At 40.5% G+C, this 18,352-nt stretch overlaps 21 non-coding genes across 21 annotated transcripts; all 21 read right to left on the reverse strand.

Annotated features, from left to right (window-relative positions):
- Positions 1-169: 169 nt before the first annotated feature.
- On the reverse strand, positions 170-241 carry TRNAD-GUC (transfer RNA aspartic acid (anticodon GUC)). Its single transcript has one exon. It is a non-coding gene; the product is annotated as a tRNA-Asp (tRNA).
- Positions 242-986: 745 nt separating this feature from the next.
- TRNAD-GUC (transfer RNA aspartic acid (anticodon GUC)) lies at positions 987-1,058 on the reverse strand. The gene has a single exon. It is a non-coding gene; the product is annotated as a tRNA-Asp (tRNA).
- Positions 1,059-1,803: 745 nt separating this feature from the next.
- On the reverse strand, positions 1,804-1,875 carry TRNAD-GUC (transfer RNA aspartic acid (anticodon GUC)). Its single transcript has one exon. It is a non-coding gene; the product is annotated as a tRNA-Asp (tRNA).
- Positions 1,876-2,620: 745 nt separating this feature from the next.
- Positions 2,621-2,692, reverse strand: TRNAD-GUC (transfer RNA aspartic acid (anticodon GUC)). The gene has a single exon. It is a non-coding gene; the product is annotated as a tRNA-Asp (tRNA).
- Positions 2,693-3,437: 745 nt separating this feature from the next.
- TRNAD-GUC (transfer RNA aspartic acid (anticodon GUC)) lies at positions 3,438-3,509 on the reverse strand. The gene has a single exon. It is a non-coding gene; the product is annotated as a tRNA-Asp (tRNA).
- Positions 3,510-4,254: 745 nt separating this feature from the next.
- On the reverse strand, positions 4,255-4,326 carry TRNAD-GUC (transfer RNA aspartic acid (anticodon GUC)). The gene has a single exon. It is a non-coding gene; the product is annotated as a tRNA-Asp (tRNA).
- Positions 4,327-5,069: 743 nt separating this feature from the next.
- On the reverse strand, positions 5,070-5,141 carry TRNAD-GUC (transfer RNA aspartic acid (anticodon GUC)). Its single transcript has one exon. It is a non-coding gene; the product is annotated as a tRNA-Asp (tRNA).
- Positions 5,142-5,886: 745 nt separating this feature from the next.
- TRNAD-GUC (transfer RNA aspartic acid (anticodon GUC)) lies at positions 5,887-5,958 on the reverse strand. The gene has a single exon. It is a non-coding gene; the product is annotated as a tRNA-Asp (tRNA).
- Positions 5,959-6,703: 745 nt separating this feature from the next.
- Positions 6,704-6,775, reverse strand: TRNAD-GUC (transfer RNA aspartic acid (anticodon GUC)). The gene has a single exon. It is a non-coding gene; the product is annotated as a tRNA-Asp (tRNA).
- Positions 6,776-7,520: 745 nt separating this feature from the next.
- Positions 7,521-7,592, reverse strand: TRNAD-GUC (transfer RNA aspartic acid (anticodon GUC)). The gene has a single exon. It is a non-coding gene; the product is annotated as a tRNA-Asp (tRNA).
- A 745-nt stretch (positions 7,593-8,337) lies between these two features.
- On the reverse strand, positions 8,338-8,409 carry TRNAD-GUC (transfer RNA aspartic acid (anticodon GUC)). The gene has a single exon. It is a non-coding gene; the product is annotated as a tRNA-Asp (tRNA).
- Positions 8,410-9,154: 745 nt separating this feature from the next.
- TRNAD-GUC (transfer RNA aspartic acid (anticodon GUC)) lies at positions 9,155-9,226 on the reverse strand. Its single transcript has one exon. It is a non-coding gene; the product is annotated as a tRNA-Asp (tRNA).
- Positions 9,227-9,971: 745 nt separating this feature from the next.
- Positions 9,972-10,043, reverse strand: TRNAD-GUC (transfer RNA aspartic acid (anticodon GUC)). The gene has a single exon. It is a non-coding gene; the product is annotated as a tRNA-Asp (tRNA).
- Positions 10,044-11,604: 1,561 nt separating this feature from the next.
- On the reverse strand, positions 11,605-11,676 carry TRNAD-GUC (transfer RNA aspartic acid (anticodon GUC)). Its single transcript has one exon. It is a non-coding gene; the product is annotated as a tRNA-Asp (tRNA).
- Positions 11,677-12,421: 745 nt separating this feature from the next.
- On the reverse strand, positions 12,422-12,493 carry TRNAD-GUC (transfer RNA aspartic acid (anticodon GUC)). Its single transcript has one exon. It is a non-coding gene; the product is annotated as a tRNA-Asp (tRNA).
- Positions 12,494-13,238: 745 nt separating this feature from the next.
- Positions 13,239-13,310, reverse strand: TRNAD-GUC (transfer RNA aspartic acid (anticodon GUC)). Its single transcript has one exon. It is a non-coding gene; the product is annotated as a tRNA-Asp (tRNA).
- Positions 13,311-14,055: 745 nt separating this feature from the next.
- Positions 14,056-14,127, reverse strand: TRNAD-GUC (transfer RNA aspartic acid (anticodon GUC)). Its single transcript has one exon. It is a non-coding gene; the product is annotated as a tRNA-Asp (tRNA).
- Positions 14,128-14,872: 745 nt separating this feature from the next.
- Positions 14,873-14,944, reverse strand: TRNAD-GUC (transfer RNA aspartic acid (anticodon GUC)). Its single transcript has one exon. It is a non-coding gene; the product is annotated as a tRNA-Asp (tRNA).
- Positions 14,945-15,689: 745 nt separating this feature from the next.
- Positions 15,690-15,761, reverse strand: TRNAD-GUC (transfer RNA aspartic acid (anticodon GUC)). Its single transcript has one exon. It is a non-coding gene; the product is annotated as a tRNA-Asp (tRNA).
- Positions 15,762-17,322: 1,561 nt separating this feature from the next.
- TRNAD-GUC (transfer RNA aspartic acid (anticodon GUC)) lies at positions 17,323-17,394 on the reverse strand. Its single transcript has one exon. It is a non-coding gene; the product is annotated as a tRNA-Asp (tRNA).
- Positions 17,395-18,139: 745 nt separating this feature from the next.
- TRNAD-GUC (transfer RNA aspartic acid (anticodon GUC)) lies at positions 18,140-18,211 on the reverse strand. The gene has a single exon. It is a non-coding gene; the product is annotated as a tRNA-Asp (tRNA).
- Positions 18,212-18,352: the final 141 nt, after the last annotated feature.

An 18,352-nucleotide genomic window follows, 5' to 3' on the forward strand; every position in this document is an offset into this window, starting at 1 on the left:
AAGGGGTGATACCCAAACTAAAAACGAGGCTATGCAATTGGTGTTTCTGGTTCTTTCTTATGCTCTCAAAATCAAGTGGTATATTTTTCACGCTACAATTGGATTCGGACTTTGATTCTCCATAACCTTGAGCAACGAATCTCTGAACCTGATAAAAACTTGCAATGTTCTCCCCGTCGGGGAATCGAACCCCGGTCTCCCGCGTGACAGGCAGGGATACTCACCACTATACTAACGAGGACTAACTTGGTGAATCTGCAGGCAAAATTGGAGCTGAAAATACACCCAAAAACATGTCAGGGTGAGGTCTCGAGATGCGTCTGTGTCATTGGCCACAGAGATTATGTGCTACATGTTATCAAGCTAACATAAAACCCTAAATAAGAAGCAGATAAAAAGATTTATTTTTGTCTCAGCTGAAACAAAGACTACAATACCACTTTGCAAAAAAGATAGTCATTTCAATTAAAAACCTTTTTCTGTTATCCTCTTCTGGTCGGTAATGGCCAGGAAGCTTACATGATATCGGTCTATCTATCTCACTTACTATACAGTTACTCCCTTTGAAAGTAGGGGATGCAAGTCCATTTTAGCCTGCAATCCATAGGAAAAGACACTTCTCTCTCAGTCTATACTCTGTAGGCATACAATAGTTTCAGCTTTGCTTCATTGATGTGATGTCATAATCAGGTTTAGCTCACAAGAGACTTGTCCACTACATAGCTGTCTCCTGTGTTACAGCGTGAGCCAATTTTAAGAGGATGATATGCAAATATTGTAATGCACAAAAACAGTACATGCCATGCTAGATAAAAGCAAGGGGTGACACCCAAACTAAAAACGAGGCTATGCAATTGGTGTTTCTGGTTCTTTCTTATGCTCTCAAAATCAAGTGGTATATTTTTCACGCTACAATTGGATTCGGACTTTGATTCTCCATAACCTTGAGCAACGAATCTCTGAACCTGATAAAAACTTGCAATGTTCTCCCCGTCGGGGAATCGAACCCCGGTCTCCCGCGTGACAGGCGGGGATACTCACCACTATACTAACGAGGACTAACTTGGTGAATCTGCAGGCAAAATTGGAGCTGAAAATACACCCAAAAACATGTCAGGGTGAGGTCTCGAGATGCGTCTGTGTCATTGGCCACAGAGATTATGTGCTACATGTTATCAAGCTAACATAAAACCCTAAATAAGAAGCAGATAAAAAGATTTATTTTTGTCTCAGCTGAAACAAAGACTACAATACCACTTTGCAAAAAAGATAGTCATTTCAATTAAAAACCTTTTTCTGTTATCCTCTACTGGTCGGTAATGGCCAGGAAGCTTACATGATATCGGTCTACCTATCTCACTTACTATACAGTTACTCCCTTTGAAAGTAGGGGATGCAAGTCCATTTTAGCCTGCAATTCATAGGAAAAGACACTTCTCTCTCAGTCTATACTCTGTAGGCATACAATAGTTTCAGCTTTGCTACATTGATGTGATGTCATAATCAGGTTTAGCTCACAAGAGACTTGTCCACTACATAGCTGTCTCCTGTGTTACAGCATGAGCCAATTGTAAGAGGATGATATGCAAATATTGTAATGCACAAAAACAGTACATGCCATGCTAGATAAAAGCAAGGGGTGATACCCAAACTAAAAACGAGGCTATGCAATTGGTGTTTCTGGTTCTTTCTTATGCTCTCAAAATCAAGTGGTATATTTTTCACGCTACAATTGGATTCGGACTTTGATTCTCCATAACCTTGAGCAACGAATCTCTGAACCTGATAAAAACTTGCAATGTTCTCCCCGTCGGGGAATCGAACCCCGGTCTCCCGCGTGACAGGCGGGGATACTCACCACTATACTAACGAGGACTATCTTGGTGCATCTCCAGGCAAAATTGGAGCTGAAAATACATCCAAAAACATGTCAGGGTGAGGTCTCGAGATGCGTCTGTGTCATTGGCCACAGAGATTATGTGCTACATGTTATCAAGCTAACATAAAACCCTAAATAAGAAGCAGATAAAAAGATTTATTTTTGTCTCAGCTGAAACAAAGACTACAATACCACTTTGCAAAAAAGATAGTCATTTCAATTAAAAACCTTTTTCTGTTATCCTCTACTGGTCGGTCGTGGCCAGGAAGCTTACATGATATCGGTCTATCTATCTCACTTACTATACAGTTACTCCCTTTGAAAGTAGGGGATGCAAGTCCATTTTAGCCTGCAATTCATAGGAAAAGACACTTCTCTCTCAGTCTATACTCTGTAGGCATACAATAGTTTCAGCTTTGCTACATTGATGTGATGTCATAATCAGGTTTAGCTCACAAGAGACTTGTCCACTACATAGCTGTCTCCTGTGTTACAGCGTGAGCCAATTTTAAGAGGATGATATGCAAATATTGTAATGCACAAAAACAGTACATGCCATGCTAGATAAAAGCAAGGGGTGACACCCAAACTAAAAACGAGGCTATGCAATTGGTGTTTCTGGTTCTTTCTTATGCTCTCAAAATCAAGTGGTATATTTTTCACGCTACAATTGGATTCGGACTTTGATTCTCCATAACCTTGAGCAACGAATCTCTGAACCTGATAAAAACTTGCAATGTTCTCCCCGTCGGGGAATCGAACCCCGGTCTCCCGCGTGACAGGCGGGGATACTCACCACTATACTAACGAGGACTAACTTGGTGAATCTGCAGGCAAAATTGGAGCTGAAAATACACCCAAAAACATGTCAGGGTGAGGTCTCGAGATGCGTCTGTGTCATTGGCCACAGAGATTATGTGCTGCATGTTATCAAGCTAACATAAAACCCTAAATAAGAAGCAGATAAAAAGATTTATTTTTGTCTCAGCTGAAACAAAGACTACAATACCACTTTGCAAAAAAGATAGTCATTTCAATTAAAAACCTTTTTCTGTTATCCTCTACTGGTCGGTAATGGCCAGGAAGCTTACATGATATCGGTCTACCTATCTCACTTACTATACAGTTACTCCCTTTGAAAGTAGGGGATGCAAGTCCATTTTAGCCTGCAATTCATAGGAAAAGACACTTCTCTCTCAGTCTATACTCTGTAGGCATACAATAGTTTCAGCTTTGCTACATTGATGTGATGTCATAATCAGGTTTAGCTCACAAGAGACTTGTCCACTACATAGCTGTCTCCTGTGTTACAGCATGAGCCAATTGTAAGAGGATGATATGCAAATATTGTAATGCACAAAAACAGTACATGCCATGCTAGATAAAAGCAAGGGGTGATACCCAAACTAAAAACGAGGCTATGCAATTGGTGTTTCTGGTTCTTTCTTATGCTCTCAAAATCAAGTGGTATATTTTTCACGCTACAATTGGATTCGGACTTTGATTCTCCATAACCTTGAGCAACGAATCTCTGAACCTGATAAAAACTTGCAATGTTCTCCCCGTCGGGGAATCGAACCCCGGTCTCCCGCGTGACAGGCGGGGATACTCACCACTATACTAACGAGGACTAACTTTGTGAATCTGCAGGCAAAATTGGAGCTGAAAATACACCCAAAAACATGTCAGGGTGAGGTCTCGAGATGCGTCTGTGTCATTGGCCACAGAGATTATGTGCTACATGTTATCAACCTAACATAAAACCCTAAATAAGAAGCAGATAAAAAGATTTATTTTTGTCTCAGCTGAAACAAAGACTACAATACAACTTTGCAAAAAAGATAGTCATTTCAATTAAAAACCTTTTTCTGTTATCCTCTACTGGTCGGTCATGGCCAGGAAGCTTACATGATATTGGTCTATCTATCTCACTTACTATACAGTTACTCCCTTTGAAAGTAGGGGATGCAAGTCCATTTTAGCCTGCAATCCATAGGAAAAGACACTTCTCTCTCAGTCTATACTCTGTAGGCATACAATAGTTTCAGCTTTGCTTCATTGATGTGATGTCATAATCAGGTTTAGCTCACAAGAGACTTGTCCACTACATAGCTGTCTCCTGTGTTACAGCGTGAGCCAATTTTAAGAGGATGATATGCAAATATTGTAATGCACAAAAACAGTACATGCCATGCTAGATAAAAGCAAGGGGTGACACCCAAACTAAAAACGAGGCTATGCAATTGGTGTTTCTGGTTCTTTCTTATGCTCTCAAAATCAAGTGGTATATTTTTCACGCTACAATTGGATTCGGACTTTGATTCTCCATAACCTTGAGCAACGAATCTCTGAACCTGATAAAAACTTGCAATGTTCTCCCCGTCGGGGAATCGAACCCCGGTCTCCCGCGTGACAGGCGGGGATACTCACCACTATACTAACGAGGACTAACTTGGTGAATCTGCAGGCAAAATTGGAGCTGAAAATACACCCAAAAACATGTCAGGGTGAGGTCTCGAGCTGCGTCTGTGTCATTGGCCACAGAGATTATGTGCTACATGTTATCAAGCTAACATAAAACCCTAAATAAGAAGCAGATAAAAAGATTTATTTTTGTCTCAGCTGAAACAAAGACTACAATACCACTTTGCAAAAAAGATAGTCATTTCAATTAAAAACCTTTTTCTGTTATCCTCTACTGGTCGGTAATGGCCAGGAAGCTTACATGATATCGGTCTACCTATCTCACTTACTATACAGTTACTCCCTTTGAAAGTAGGGGATGCAAGTCCATTTTAGCCTGCAATTCATAGGAAAAGACACTTCTCTCAGTCTATACTCTGTAGGCATACAATAGTATCAGCTTTGCTTCATTGATGTGATGTCATAATCAGGTTTAGCTCACAAGAGACTTGTCCACTACATAGCTGTCTCCTGTGTTACAGCGTGAGCCAATTTTAAGAGGATGATATGCAAATATTGTAATGCACAAAAACAGTACATGCCATGCTAGATAAAAGCAAGGGGTGACACCCAAACTAAAAACGAGGCTATGCAATTGGTGTTTCTGGTTCTTTCTTATGCTCTAAAAATCAAGTGGTATATTTTACACGCTACAATTGGATTCGGACTTTGATTCTCCATAACCTTGAGCAACGAATCTCTGAACCTGATAAAAACTTGCAATGTTCTCCCCGTCGGGGAATCGAACCCCGGTCTCCCGCGTGACAGGCGGGGTTACTCACCACTATACTAACGAGGACTAACTTGGTGAATCTGCAGGCAAAATTGGAGCTGAAAATACACCCAAAAACATGTCAGGGTGAGGTCTCGAGATGCGTCTGTGTCATTGGCCACAGAGATTATGTGCTACATGTTATCAAGCTAACATAAAACCCTAAATAAGAAGCAGATAAAAAGATTTATTTTTGTCTCAGCTGAAACAAAGACTACAATACAACTTTGCAAAAAAGATAGTTATTTCAATTAAAAACCTTTTTCTGTTATCCTCTACTGGTCGGTAATGGCCAGGAAGCTTACATGATATCGGTCTATCTATCTCACTTACTATACAGTTACTCCCTTTGAAAGTAGGGGATGCAAGTCCATTTTAGCCTGCAATCCATAGGAAAAGACACTTCTCTCTCAGTCTATACTCTGTAGGCATACAATAGTATCAGCTTTGCTTCATTGATGTGATGTCATAATCAGGTTTAGCTCACAAGAGACTTGTCCACTACATAGCTGTCTCCTGTGTTACAGCGTGAGCCAATTTTAAGAGGATGATATGCAAATATTGTAATGCACAAAAACAGTACATGCCATGCTAGATAAAAGCAAGGGGTGACACCCAAACTAAAAACGAGGCTATGCAATTGGTGTTTCTGGTTCTTTCTTATGCTCTCAAAATCAAGTGGTATATTTTTCACGCTACAATTGGATTCGGACTTTGATTCTCCATAACCTTGAGCAACGAATCTCTGAACATGATAAAAACTTGCAATGTTCTCCCCGTCGGGGAATCGAACCCCGGTCTCCCGCGTGACAGGCGGGGATACTCACCACTATACTAACGAGGACTAACTTGGTGAATCTGCAGGCAAAATTGGAGCTGAAAATACACCCAAAAACATGTCAGGGTGAGGTCTCGAGATGCGTCTGTGTCATTGGCCACAGAGATTATGTGCTACATGTTATCAAGCTAACATAAAACCCTAAATAAGAAGCAGATAAAAAGATTTATTTTTGTCTCAGCTGAAACAAAGACTACAATACCACTTTGCAAAAAAGATAGTCATTTCAATTAAAAACCTTTTTCTGTTATCCTCTTCTGGTCGGTAATGGCCAGGAAGCTTACATGATATCGGTCTATCTATCTCACTTACTATACAGTTACTCCCTTTGAAAGTAGGGGATGCAAGTCCATTTTAGCCTGCAATCCATAGGAAAAGACACTTCTCTCTCAGTCTATACTCTGTAGGCATACAATAGTTTCAGCTTTGCTTCATTGATGTGATGTCATAATCAGGTTTAGCTCACAAGAGACTTGTCCACTACATAGCTGTCTCCTGTGTTACAGCGTGAGCCAATTTTAAGAGGATGATATGCAAATATTGTAATGCACAAAAACAGTACATGCCATGCTAGATAAAAGCAAGGGGTGACACCCAAACTAAAAACGAGGCTATGCAATTGGTGTTTCTGGTTCTTTCTTATGCTCTCAAAATCAAGTGGTATATTTTTCACGCTACAATTGGATTCGGACTTTGATTCTCCATAACCTTGAGCAACGAATCTCTGAACCTGATAAAAACTTGCAATGTTCTCCCCGTCGGGGAATCGAACCCCGGTCTCCCGCGTGACAGGCGGGGATACTCACCACTATACTAACGAGGACTAACTTGGTGAATCTGCAGGCAAAATTGGAGCTGAAAATACACCCAAAAACATGTCAGGGTGAGGTCTCGAGATGCGTCTGTGTCATTGGCCACAGAGATTATGTGCTACATGTTATCAAGCTAACATAAAACCCTAAATAAGAAGCAGATAAAAAGATTTATTTTTGTCTCAGCTGAAACAAAGACTACAATACCACTTTGCAAAAAAGATAGTCATTTCAATTAAAAACCTTTTTCTGTTATCCTCTACTGGTCGGTAATGGCCAGGAAGCTTACATGATATCGGTCTACCTATCTCACTTACTATACAGTTACTCCCTTTGAAAGTAGGGGATGCAAGTCCATTTTAGCCTGCAATTCATAGGAAAAGACACTTCTCTCTCAGTCTATACTCTGTAGGCATACAATAGTTTCAGCTTTGCTACATTGATGTGATGTCATAATCAGGTTTAGCTCACAAGAGACTTGTCCACTACATAGCTGTCTCCTGTGTTACAGCATGAGCCAATTGTAAGAGGATGATCTGCAAATATTGTAATGCACAAAAACAGTACATGCCATGCTAGATAAAAGCAAGGGGTGACACCCAAACTAAAAACGAGGCTATGCAATTGGTGTTTCTGGTTCTTTCTTATGCTCTCAAAATCAAGTGGTATATTTTTCACGCTACAATTGGATTCGGACTTTGATTCTCCATAACCTTGAGCAACGAATCTCTGAACCTGATAAAAACTTGCAATGTTCTCCCCGTCGGGGAATCGAACCCCGGTCTCCCGCGTGACAGGTGGGGATACTCACCACTATACTAACGAGGACTAACTTGGTGAATCTGCAGGCAAAATTGGAGCTGAAAATACACCCAAAAACATGTCAGGGTGAGGTCTCGAGATGCGTCTGTGTCATTGGCCACAGAGATTATGTGCTACATGTTATCAAGCTAACATAAAACCCTAAATAAAAAGCAGATAAAAAGATTTATTTTTGTCTCAGCTGAAACAAAGACTACAATACCACTTTGCAAAAAAGATAGTCATTTCAATTAAAAACCTTTTTCTGTTATCCTCTACTGGTCGGTAATGGCCAGGAAGCTTACATGATATCGGTCTATCTATCTCACTTACTATACAGTTACTCCCTTTGAAAGTAGGGGATGCAAGTCCATTTTAGCCTGCAATCCATAGGAAAAGACACTACTCTCTCAGTCTATACTCTGTAGGCATACAATAGTTTCAGCTTTGCTTCATTGATGTGATGTCATAATCAGGTTTAGCTCACAAGAGACTTGTCCACTACATAGCTGTCTCCTGTGTTACAGCGTGAGCCAATTTTAAGAGGATGATATGCAAATATTGTAATGCACAAAAACAGTACATGCCATGCTAGATAAAAGCAAGGGGTGACACCCAAACTAAAAACGAGGCTATGCAATTGGTGTTTCTGGTTCTTTCTTATGCTCTCAAAATCAAGTGGTATATTTTTCACGCTACAATTGGATTCGGACTTTGATTCTCCATAACCTTGAGCAACGAATCTCTGAACCTGATAAAAACTTGCAATGTTCTCCCCGTCGGGGAATCGAACCCCGGTCTCCCGCGTGACAGGCGGGGATACTCACCACTATACTAACGAGGACTATCTTGGTGCATCTCCAGGCAAAATTGGAGCTGAAAATACATCCAAAAACATGTCAGGGTGAGGTCTCGAGATGCGTCTGTGTCATTGGCCACAGAGATTATGTGCTACATGTTATCAAGCTAACATAAAACCCTAAATAAGAAGCAGATAAAAAGATTTATTTTTGTCTCAGCTGAAACAAAGACTACAATACCACTTTGCAAAAAAGATAGTAATTTCAATTAAAAACCTTTTTCTGTTATCCTCTACTGGTCGGTCGTGGCCAGGAAGCTTACATGATATCGGTCTATCTATCTCACTTACTATACAGTTACTCCCTTTGAAAGTAGGGGATGCAAGTCCATTTTAGCCTGCAATTCATAGGAAAAGACACTTCTCTCTCAGTCTATACTCTGTAGGCATACAATAGTTTCAGCTTTGCTACATTGATGTGATGTCATAATCAGGTTTAGCTCACAAGAGACTTGTCCACTACATAGCTGTCTCCTGTGTTACAGCATGAGCCAATTGTAAGAGGATGATATGCAAATATTGTAATGCACAAAAACAGTACATGCCATGCTAGATAAAAGCAAGGGGTGATACCCAAACTAAAAACGAGGCTATGCAATTGGTGTTTCTGGTTCTTTCTTATGCTCTCAAAATCAAGTGGTATATTTTTCACGCTACAATTGGATTCGGACTTTGATTCTCCATAACCTTGAGCAACGAATCTCTGAACCTGATTAAAACTTGCAATGTTCTCCCCGTCGGGGAATCGAACCCCGGTCTCCCGCGTGACAGGCGGGGTTACTCACCACTATACTAACGAGGACTATCTTGGTGCATCTCCAGGCAAAATTGGAGCTGAAAATACATCCAAAAACATGTCAGGGTGAGGTCTCGAGATGCGTCTGTGTCATTGGCCACAGAGATTATGTGCTACATGTTATCAAGCTAACATAAAACCCTAAATAAGAAGCAGATAAAAAGATTTATTTTTGTCTCAGCTGAAACAAAGACTACAATACCACTTTGCAAAAAAGATAGTAATTTCAATTAAAAACCTTTTTCTGTTATCCTCTACTGGTCGGTCGTGGCCAGGAAGCTTACATGATATCGGTCTATCTATCTCACTTACTATACAGTTACTCCCTTTGAAAGTAGGGGATGCAAGTCCATTTTAGCCTGCAATTCATAGGAAAAGACACTTCTCTCTCAGTCTATACTCTGTAGGCATACAATAGTTTCAGCTTTGCTACATTGATGTGATGTCATAATCAGGTTTAGCTCACAAGAGACTTGTCCACTACATAGCTGTCTCCTGTGTTACAGCATGAGCCAATTGTAAGAGGATGATATGCAAATATTGTAATGCACAAAAACAGTACATGCCATGCTAGATAAAAGCAAGGGGTGATACCCAAACTAAAAACGAGGCTATGCAATTGGTGTTTCTGGTTCTTTCTTATGCTCTCAAAATCAAGTGGTATATTTTTCACGCTACAATTGGATTCGGACTTTGATTCTCCATAACCTTGAGCAACGAATCTCTGAACCTGATAAAAACTTGCAATGTTCTCCCCGTCGGGGAATCGAACCCCGGTCTCCCGCGTGACAGGCGGGGATACTCACCACTATACTAACGAGGACTAACTTGGTGAATCTGCAGGCAAAATTGGAGCTGAAAATACACCCAAAAACATGTCAGGGTGAGGTCTCGAGATGCGTCTGTGTCATTGGCCACAGAGATTATGTGCTACATGTTATCAAGCTAACATAAAACCCTAAATAAGAAGCAGATAAAAAGATTTATTTTTGTCTCAGCTGAAACAAAGACTACAATACAACTTTGCAAAAAAGATAGTCATTTCAATTAAAAACCTTTTTCTGTTATCCTCTACTGGTCGGTCATGGCAAGGAAGCTTACATGATATTGGTCTATCTATCTCACTTACTATACAGTTACTCCCTTTGAAAGTAGGGGATGCAAGTCCATTTTAGCCTGCAATCCATAGGAAAAGACACTTCTCTCTCAGTCTATACTCTGTAGGCATACAATAGTTTCAGCTTTGCTTCATTGATGTGATGTCATAATCAGGTTTAGCTCACAAGAGACTTGTCCACTACATAGCTGTCTCCTGTGTTACAGCGTGAGCCAATTTTAAGAGGATGATATGCAAATATTGTAATGCACAAAAACAGTACATGCCATGCTAGATAAAAGCAAGGGGTGACACCCAAACTAAAAACGAGGCTATGCAATTGGTGTTTCTGGTTCTTTCTTATGCTCTCAAAATCAAGTGGTATATTTTTCACGCTACAATTGGATTCGGACTTTGATTCTCCATAACCTTGAGCAACGAATCTCTGAACCTGATAAAAACTTGCAATGTTCTCCCCGTCGGGGAATCGAACCCGGTCTCCCGCGTGACAGGCGGGGATACTCACCACTATACTAACGAGGACTAACTTGGTGAATCTGCAGGCAAAATTGGAGCTGAAAATACACCCAAAAACATGTCAGGGTGAGGTCTCGAGATGCGTCTGTGTCATTGGCCACAGAGATTATGTGCTACATGTTATCAAGCTAACATAAAACCCTAAATAAGAAGCAGATAAAAAGATTTATTTTTGTCTCAGCTGAAACAAAGACTACAATACCACTTTGCAAAAAAGATAGTCATTTCAATTAAAAACCTTTTTCTGTTATCCTCTACTGGTCGGTAATGGCCAGGAAGCTTACATGATATCGGTCTATCTATCTTACTTACTATACAGTTACTCCCTTTGAAAGTAGGGGATGCAAGTCCATTTTAGCCTGCAATCCATAGGAAAAGACACTTCTCTCTCAGTCTATACTCTGTAGGCATACAATAGTTTCAGCTTTGCTTCATTGATGTGATGTCATAATCAGGTTTAGCTCACAAGAGACTTGTCCACTACATAGCTGTCTCCTGTGTTACAGCGTGAGCCAATTTTAAGAGGATGATATGCAAATATTGTAATGCACAAAAACAGTACATGCCATGCTAGATAAAAGCAAGGGGTGACACCCAAACTAAAAACGAGGCTATGCAATTGGTGTTTCTGGTTCTTTCTTATGCTCTCAAAATCAAGTGGTATATTTTTCACGCTACAATTGGATTCGGACTTTGATTCTCCATAACCTTGAGCAACGAATCTCTGAACCTGATAAAAACTTGCAATGTTCTCCCCGTCGGGGAATCGAACCCCGGTCTCCCGCGTGACAGGCGGGGATACTCACCACTATACTAACGAGGACTAACTTGGTGAATCTGCAGGCAAAATTGGAGCTGAAAATACACCCAAAAACATGTCAGGGTGAGGTCTCGAGATGCGTCTGTGTCATTGGCCACAGAGATTATGTGCTACATGTTATCAAGCTAACATAAAACCCTAAATAAGAAGCAGATAAAAAGATTTATTTTTGTCTCAGCTGAAACAAAGACTACAATACCACTTTGCAAAAAAGATAGTCATTTCAATTAAAAACCTTTTTCTGTTATCCTCTACTGGTCGGTAATGGCCAGGAAGCTTACATGATATCGGTCTACCTATCTCACTTACTATACAGTTACTCCCTTTGAAAGTAGGGGATGCAAGTCCATTTTAGCCTGCAATTCATAGGAAAAGACACTTCTCTCTCAGTCTATACTCTGTAGGCATACAATAGTTTCAGCTTTGCTACATTGATGTGATGTCATAATCAGGTTTAGCTCACAAGAGACTTGTCCACTACATAGCTGTCTCCTGTGTTACAGCATGAGCCAATTGTAAGAGGATGATATGCAAATATTGTAATGCACAAAAACAGTACATGCCATGCTAGATAAAAGCAAGGGGTGATACCCAAACTAAAAACGAGGCTATGCAATTGGTGTTTCTGGTTCTTTCTTATGCTCTCAAAATCAAGTGGTATATTTTTCACGCTACAATTGGATTCGGACTTTGATTCTCCATAACCTTGAGCAACGAATCTCTGAACCTGATAAAAACTTGCAATGTTCTCCCCGTCGGGGAATCGAACCCCGGTCTCCCGCGTGACAGGCGGGGATACTCACCACTATACTAACGAGGACTATCTTGGTGCATCTCCAGGCAAAATTGGAGCTGAAAATACATCCAAAAACATGTCAGGGTGAGGTCTCGAGATGCGTCTGTGTCATTGGCCACAGAGATTATGTGCTACATGTTATCAAGCTAACATAAAACCCTAAATAAGAAGCAGATAAAAAGATTTATTTTTGTCTCAGCTGAAACAAAGACTACAATACCACTTTGCAAAAAAGATAGTAATTTCAATTAAAAACCTTTTTCTGTTATCCTCTACTGGTCGGTCGTGGCCAGGAAGCTTACATGATATCGGTCTATCTATCTCACTTACTATACAGTTACTCCCTTTGAAAGTAGGGGATGCAAGTCCATTTTAGCCTGCAATTCATAGGAAAAGACACTTCTCTCTCAGTCTATACTCTGTAGGCATACAATAGTTTCAGCTTTGCTACATTGATGTGATGTCATAATCAGGTTTAGCTCACAAGAGACTTGTCCACTACATAGCTGTCTCCTGTGTTTCAGCATGAGCCAATTGTAAGCGGATGATATGCAAATATTGTAATGCACAAAAACAGTACATGCCATGCTAGATAAAAGCAAGGGGTGATACCCAAACTAAAAACGAGGCTATGCAATTGGTGTTTCTGGTTCTTTCTTATGCTCTCAAAATCAAGTGGTATATTTTTCACGCTACAATTGGATTCGGACTTTGATTCTCCATAACCTTGAGCAACGAATCTCTGAACCTGATAAAAACTTGCAATGTTCTCCCCGTCGGGGAATCGAACCCCGGTCTCCCGCGTGACAGGCGGGGATACTCACCACTATACTAACGAGGACTAACTTGGTGAATCTGCAGGCAAAATTGGAGCTGAAAATACACCCAAAAACATGTCAGGGTGAGGTCTCGAGATGCGTCTGTGTCATTGGCCACAGAGATTATGTGCTACATGTTATCAAGCTAACATAAAACCCTAAATAAGAAGCAGATAAAAAGATTTATTTTTGTCTCAGCTGAAACAAAGACTACAATACCACTTTGCAAAAAAGATAGTCATTTCAATTAAAAACCTTTTTCTGTTATCCTATACTGGTCGGTAATGGCCAGGAAGCTTACATGATATCGGTCTATCTATCTCACTTACTATACAGTTACTCCCTTTGAAAGTAGGGGATGCAAGTCCATTTTAGCCTGCAATCCATAGGAAAAGACACTTCTCTCTCAGTCTATACTCTGTAGGCATACAATAGTTTCAGCTTTGCTTCATTGATGTGATGTCATAATCAGGTTTAGCTCACAAGAGACTTGTCCACTACATAGCTGTCTCCTGTGTTACAGCGTGAGCCAATTTTAAGAGGATGATATGCAAATATTGTAATGCACAAAAACAGTACATGCCATGCTAGATAAAAGCAAGGGGTGACACCCAAACTAAAAACGAGGCTATGCAATTGGTGTTTCTGGTTCTTTCTTATGCTCTCAAAATCAAGTGGTATATTTTTCACGCTACAATTGGATTCGGACTTTGATTCTCCATAACCTTGAGCAACGAATCTCTGAACCTGATAAAAACTTGCAATGTTCTCCCCGTCGGGGAATCGAACCCCGGTCTCCCGCGTGACAGGCGGGGATACTCACCACTATACTAACGAGGACTATCTTGGTGCATCTTCAGGCAAAATTGGAGCTGAAAATACATCCAAAAACATGTCAGGGTGAGGTCTCGAGATGCGTCTGTGTCATTGGCCACAGAGATTATGTGCTACATGTTATCAAGCTAACATAAAACCCTAAATAAGAAGCAGATAAAAAGATTTATTTTTGTCTCAGCTGAAACAAAGACTACAATACCACTTTGCAAAAAAGATAGTAATTTCAATTAAAAACCTTTTTCTGTTATCCTCTACTGGTCGGTCGTGGCCAGGAAGCTTACATGATATCGGTCTATCTATCTCACTTACTATACAGTTACTCCCTTTGAAAGTAGGGGATGCAAGTCCATTTTAGCCTGCAATTCATAGGAAAAGACACTTCTCTCTCAGTCTATACTCTGTAGGCATACAATAGTTTCAGCTTTGCTACATTGATGTGATGTCATAATCAGGTTTAGCTCACAAGAGACTTGTCCACTACATAGCTGTCTCCTGTGTTACAGCATGAGCCAATTGTAAGAGGATGATATGCAAATATTGTAATGCACAAAAACAGTACATGCCATGCTAGATAAAAGCAAGGGGTGATACCCAAACTAAAAACGAGGCTATGCAATTGGTGTTTCTGGTTCTTTCTTATGCTCTCAAAATCAAGTGGTATATTTTTCACGCTACAATTGGATTCGGAATTTGATTCTCCATAACCTTGAGCAACGAATCTCTGAACCTGATAAAAACTTGCAATGTTCTCCCCGTCGGGGAATCGAACCCCGGTCTCCCGCGTGACAGGCGGGGATACTCACCACTATACTAACGAGGACTATCTTGGTGCATCTCCAGGCAAAATTGGAGCTGAAAATACATCCAAAAACATGTCAGGGTGAGGTCTCGAGATGCGTCTGTGTCATTGGCCACAGAGATTATGTGCTACATGTTATCAAGCTAACATAAAACCCTAAATAAGAAGCAGATAAAAAGATTTATTTTTGTCTCAGCTGAAACAAAGACTACAATACCACTTTGCAAAAAAGATAGTAATTTCAATTAAAAACCTTTTTCTGTTATCCTCTACTGGTCGGTCGTGGCCAGGAAGCTTACATGATATCGGTCTATCTATCTCACTTACTATACAGTTACTCCCTTTGAAAGTAGGGGATGCAAGTCCATTTTAGCCTGCAATTCATAGGAAAAGACACTTCTCTCTCAGTCTATACTCTGTAGGCATACAATAGTTTCAGCTTTGCTACATTGATGTGATGTCATAATCAGGTTTAGCTCACAAGAGACTTGTCCACTACATAGCTGTCTCCTGTGTTACAGCATGAGCCAATTGTAAGAGGATGATATGCAAATATTGTAATGCACAAAAACAGTACATGCCATGCTAGATAAAAGCAAGGGGTGATACCCAAACTAAAAACGAGGCTATGCAATTGGTGTTTCTGGTTCTTTCTTATGCTCTCAAAATCAAGTGGTATATTTTTCACGCTACAATTGGATTCGGACTTTGATTCTCCATAACCTTGAGCAACGAATCTCTGAACCTGATAAAAACTTGCAATGTTCTCCCCGTCGGGGAATCGAACCCCGGTCTCCCGCGTGACAGGCGGGGATACTCACCACTATACTAACGAGGACTAACTTGGTGAATCTGCAGGCAAAATTGGAGCTGAAAATACACCCAAAAACATGTCAGGGTGAGGTCTCGAGATGCGTCTGTGTCATTGGCCACAGAGATTATGTGCTACATGTTATCAAGCTAACATAAAACCCTAAATAAGAAGCAGATAAAAAGATTTATTTTTGTCTCAGCTGAAACAAAGACTACAATACAACTTTGCAAAAAAGATAGTCATTTCAATTAAAAACCTTTTTCTGTTATCCTCTACTGGTCGGTCATGGAAAGGAAGCTTACATGATATTGGTCTATCTATCTCACTTACTATACAGTTACTCCCTTTGAAAGTAGGGGATGCAAGTCCATTTTAGCCTGCAATCCATAGGAAAAGACACTTCTCTCTCAGTCTATACTCTGTAGGCATACAATAGTTTCAGCTTTGCTTCATTGATGTGATGTCATAATCAGGTTTAGCTCACAAGAGACTTGTCCACTACATAGCTGTCTCCTGTGTTACAGCGTGAGCCAATTTTAAGAGGATGATATGCAAATATTGTAATGCACAAAAACAGTACATGCCATGCTAGATAAAAGCAAGGGGTGACACCCAAACTAAAAATGAGGCTATGCAATTGGTGTTTCTGGTTCTTTCTTATGCTCTCAAAATCAAGTGGTATATTTTTCACGCTACAATTGGATTCGGACTTTGATTCTCCATAACCTTGAGCAACGAATCTCTGAACCTGATAAAAACTTGCAATGTTCTCCCCGTCGGGGAATCGAACCCGGTCTCCCGCGTGACAGGCGGGGATACTCACCACTATACTAACGAGGACTAACTTGGTGAATCTGCAGGCAAAATTGGAGCTGAAAATACACCCAAAAACATGTCAGGGTGAGGTCTCGAGATGCGTCTGTGTCATTGGCCACAGAGATTATGTGCTACATGTTATCAAGCTAACATAAAACCCTAAATAAGAAGCAGATAAAAAGATTTATTTTTGTCTCAGCTGAAACAAAGACTACAATACCACTTTGCAAAAAAGATAGTCATTTCAATTAAAAACCTTTTTCTGTTATCCTCTACTGGTCGGTAATGGCCAGGAAGCTTACATGATATCGGTCTATCTATCTCACTTACTATACAGTTATTCCCTTTGAAAGTAGGGGATGCAAGTCCATTTTAGCCTGCAATCCATAGGAAAAGACACTTCTCTCTCAGTCTATACTCTGTAGGCATACAATAGTTTCAGCTTTGCTTCATTGATGTGATGTCATAATCAGGTTTAGCTCACAAGAGACTTGTCCACTACATAGCTGTCTCCTGTGTTACAGCGTGAGCCAATTTTAAGAGGATGATATGCAAATATTGTAATGCACAAAAACAGTACATGCCATGCTAGATAAAAGCAAGGGGTGACACCCAAACTAAAAACGAGGCTATGCAATTGGTGTTTCTGGTTCTTTCTTATGCTCTCAAAATCAAGTGGTATATTTTTCACGCTACAATTGGATTCGGACTTTGATTCTCCATAACCTTGAGCAACGAATCTCTGAACCTGATAAAAACTTGCAATGTTCTCCCCGTCGGGGAATCGAACCCCGGTCTCCCGCGTGACAGGCGGGGATACTCACCACTATACTAACGAGGACTAACTTGGTGAATCTGCAGGCAAAATTGGAGCTGAAAATACACCCAAAAACATGTCAGGGTGAGGTCTCGAGATGCGTCTGTGTCATTGGCCACAGAGATTATGTGCTACATGTTATCAAGCTAACATAAAACCCTAAATAAGAAGCAGATAAAAAGATTTATTTTTGTCTCAGCTGAAACAAAGACTACAATACCACTTTGCAAAAAAGATAGTCATTTCAATTAAAAACCTTTTTCTGTTATCCTCTACTGGTCGGTAATGGCCAGGAAGCTTACATGATATCGGTCTACCTATCTCACTTACTATACAGTTACTCCCTTTGAAAGTAGGGGATGCAAGTCCATTTTAGCCTGCAATTCATAGGAAAAGACACTTCTCTCTCAGTCTATACTCTGTAGGCATACAATAGTATCAGCTTTGCTTCATTGATGTGATGTCATAATCAGGTTTAGCTCACAAGAGACTTGTCCACTACATAGCTGTCTCCTGTGTTACAGCGTGAGCCAATTTTAAGAGGATGATATGCAAATATTGTAATGCACAAAAACAGTACATGCCATGCTAGATAAAAGCAAGGGGTGACACCCAAACTAAAAACGAGGCTATGCAATTGGTGTTTCTGGTTCTTTCTTATGCTCTCAAAATCAAGTGGTATATTTTTCACGCTACAATTGGATTCGGACTTTGATTCTCCATAACCTTGAGCAACGAATCTCTGAACCTGATAAAAACTTGCAATGTTCTCCCCGTCGGGGAATCGAACCCCGGTCTCCCGCGTGACAGGCGGGGATACTCACCACTATACTAACGAGGACTAACTTGGTGAATCTGCAGGCAAAATTGGAGCTGAAAATACACCCAAAAACATGTCAGGGTGAGGTCTCGAGATGCGTCTGTGTCATTGGCCACAGAGATTATGTGCTACATGTTATCAAGCTAACATAAAACCCTAAAT

The sequence above is a fragment of the Pseudophryne corroboree genome, chromosome 11, assembly GCF_028390025.1.
Source record: "Pseudophryne corroboree isolate aPseCor3 chromosome 11, aPseCor3.hap2, whole genome shotgun sequence".
NCBI lineage: Eukaryota > Metazoa > Chordata > Amphibia > Anura > Myobatrachidae > Pseudophryne > Pseudophryne corroboree.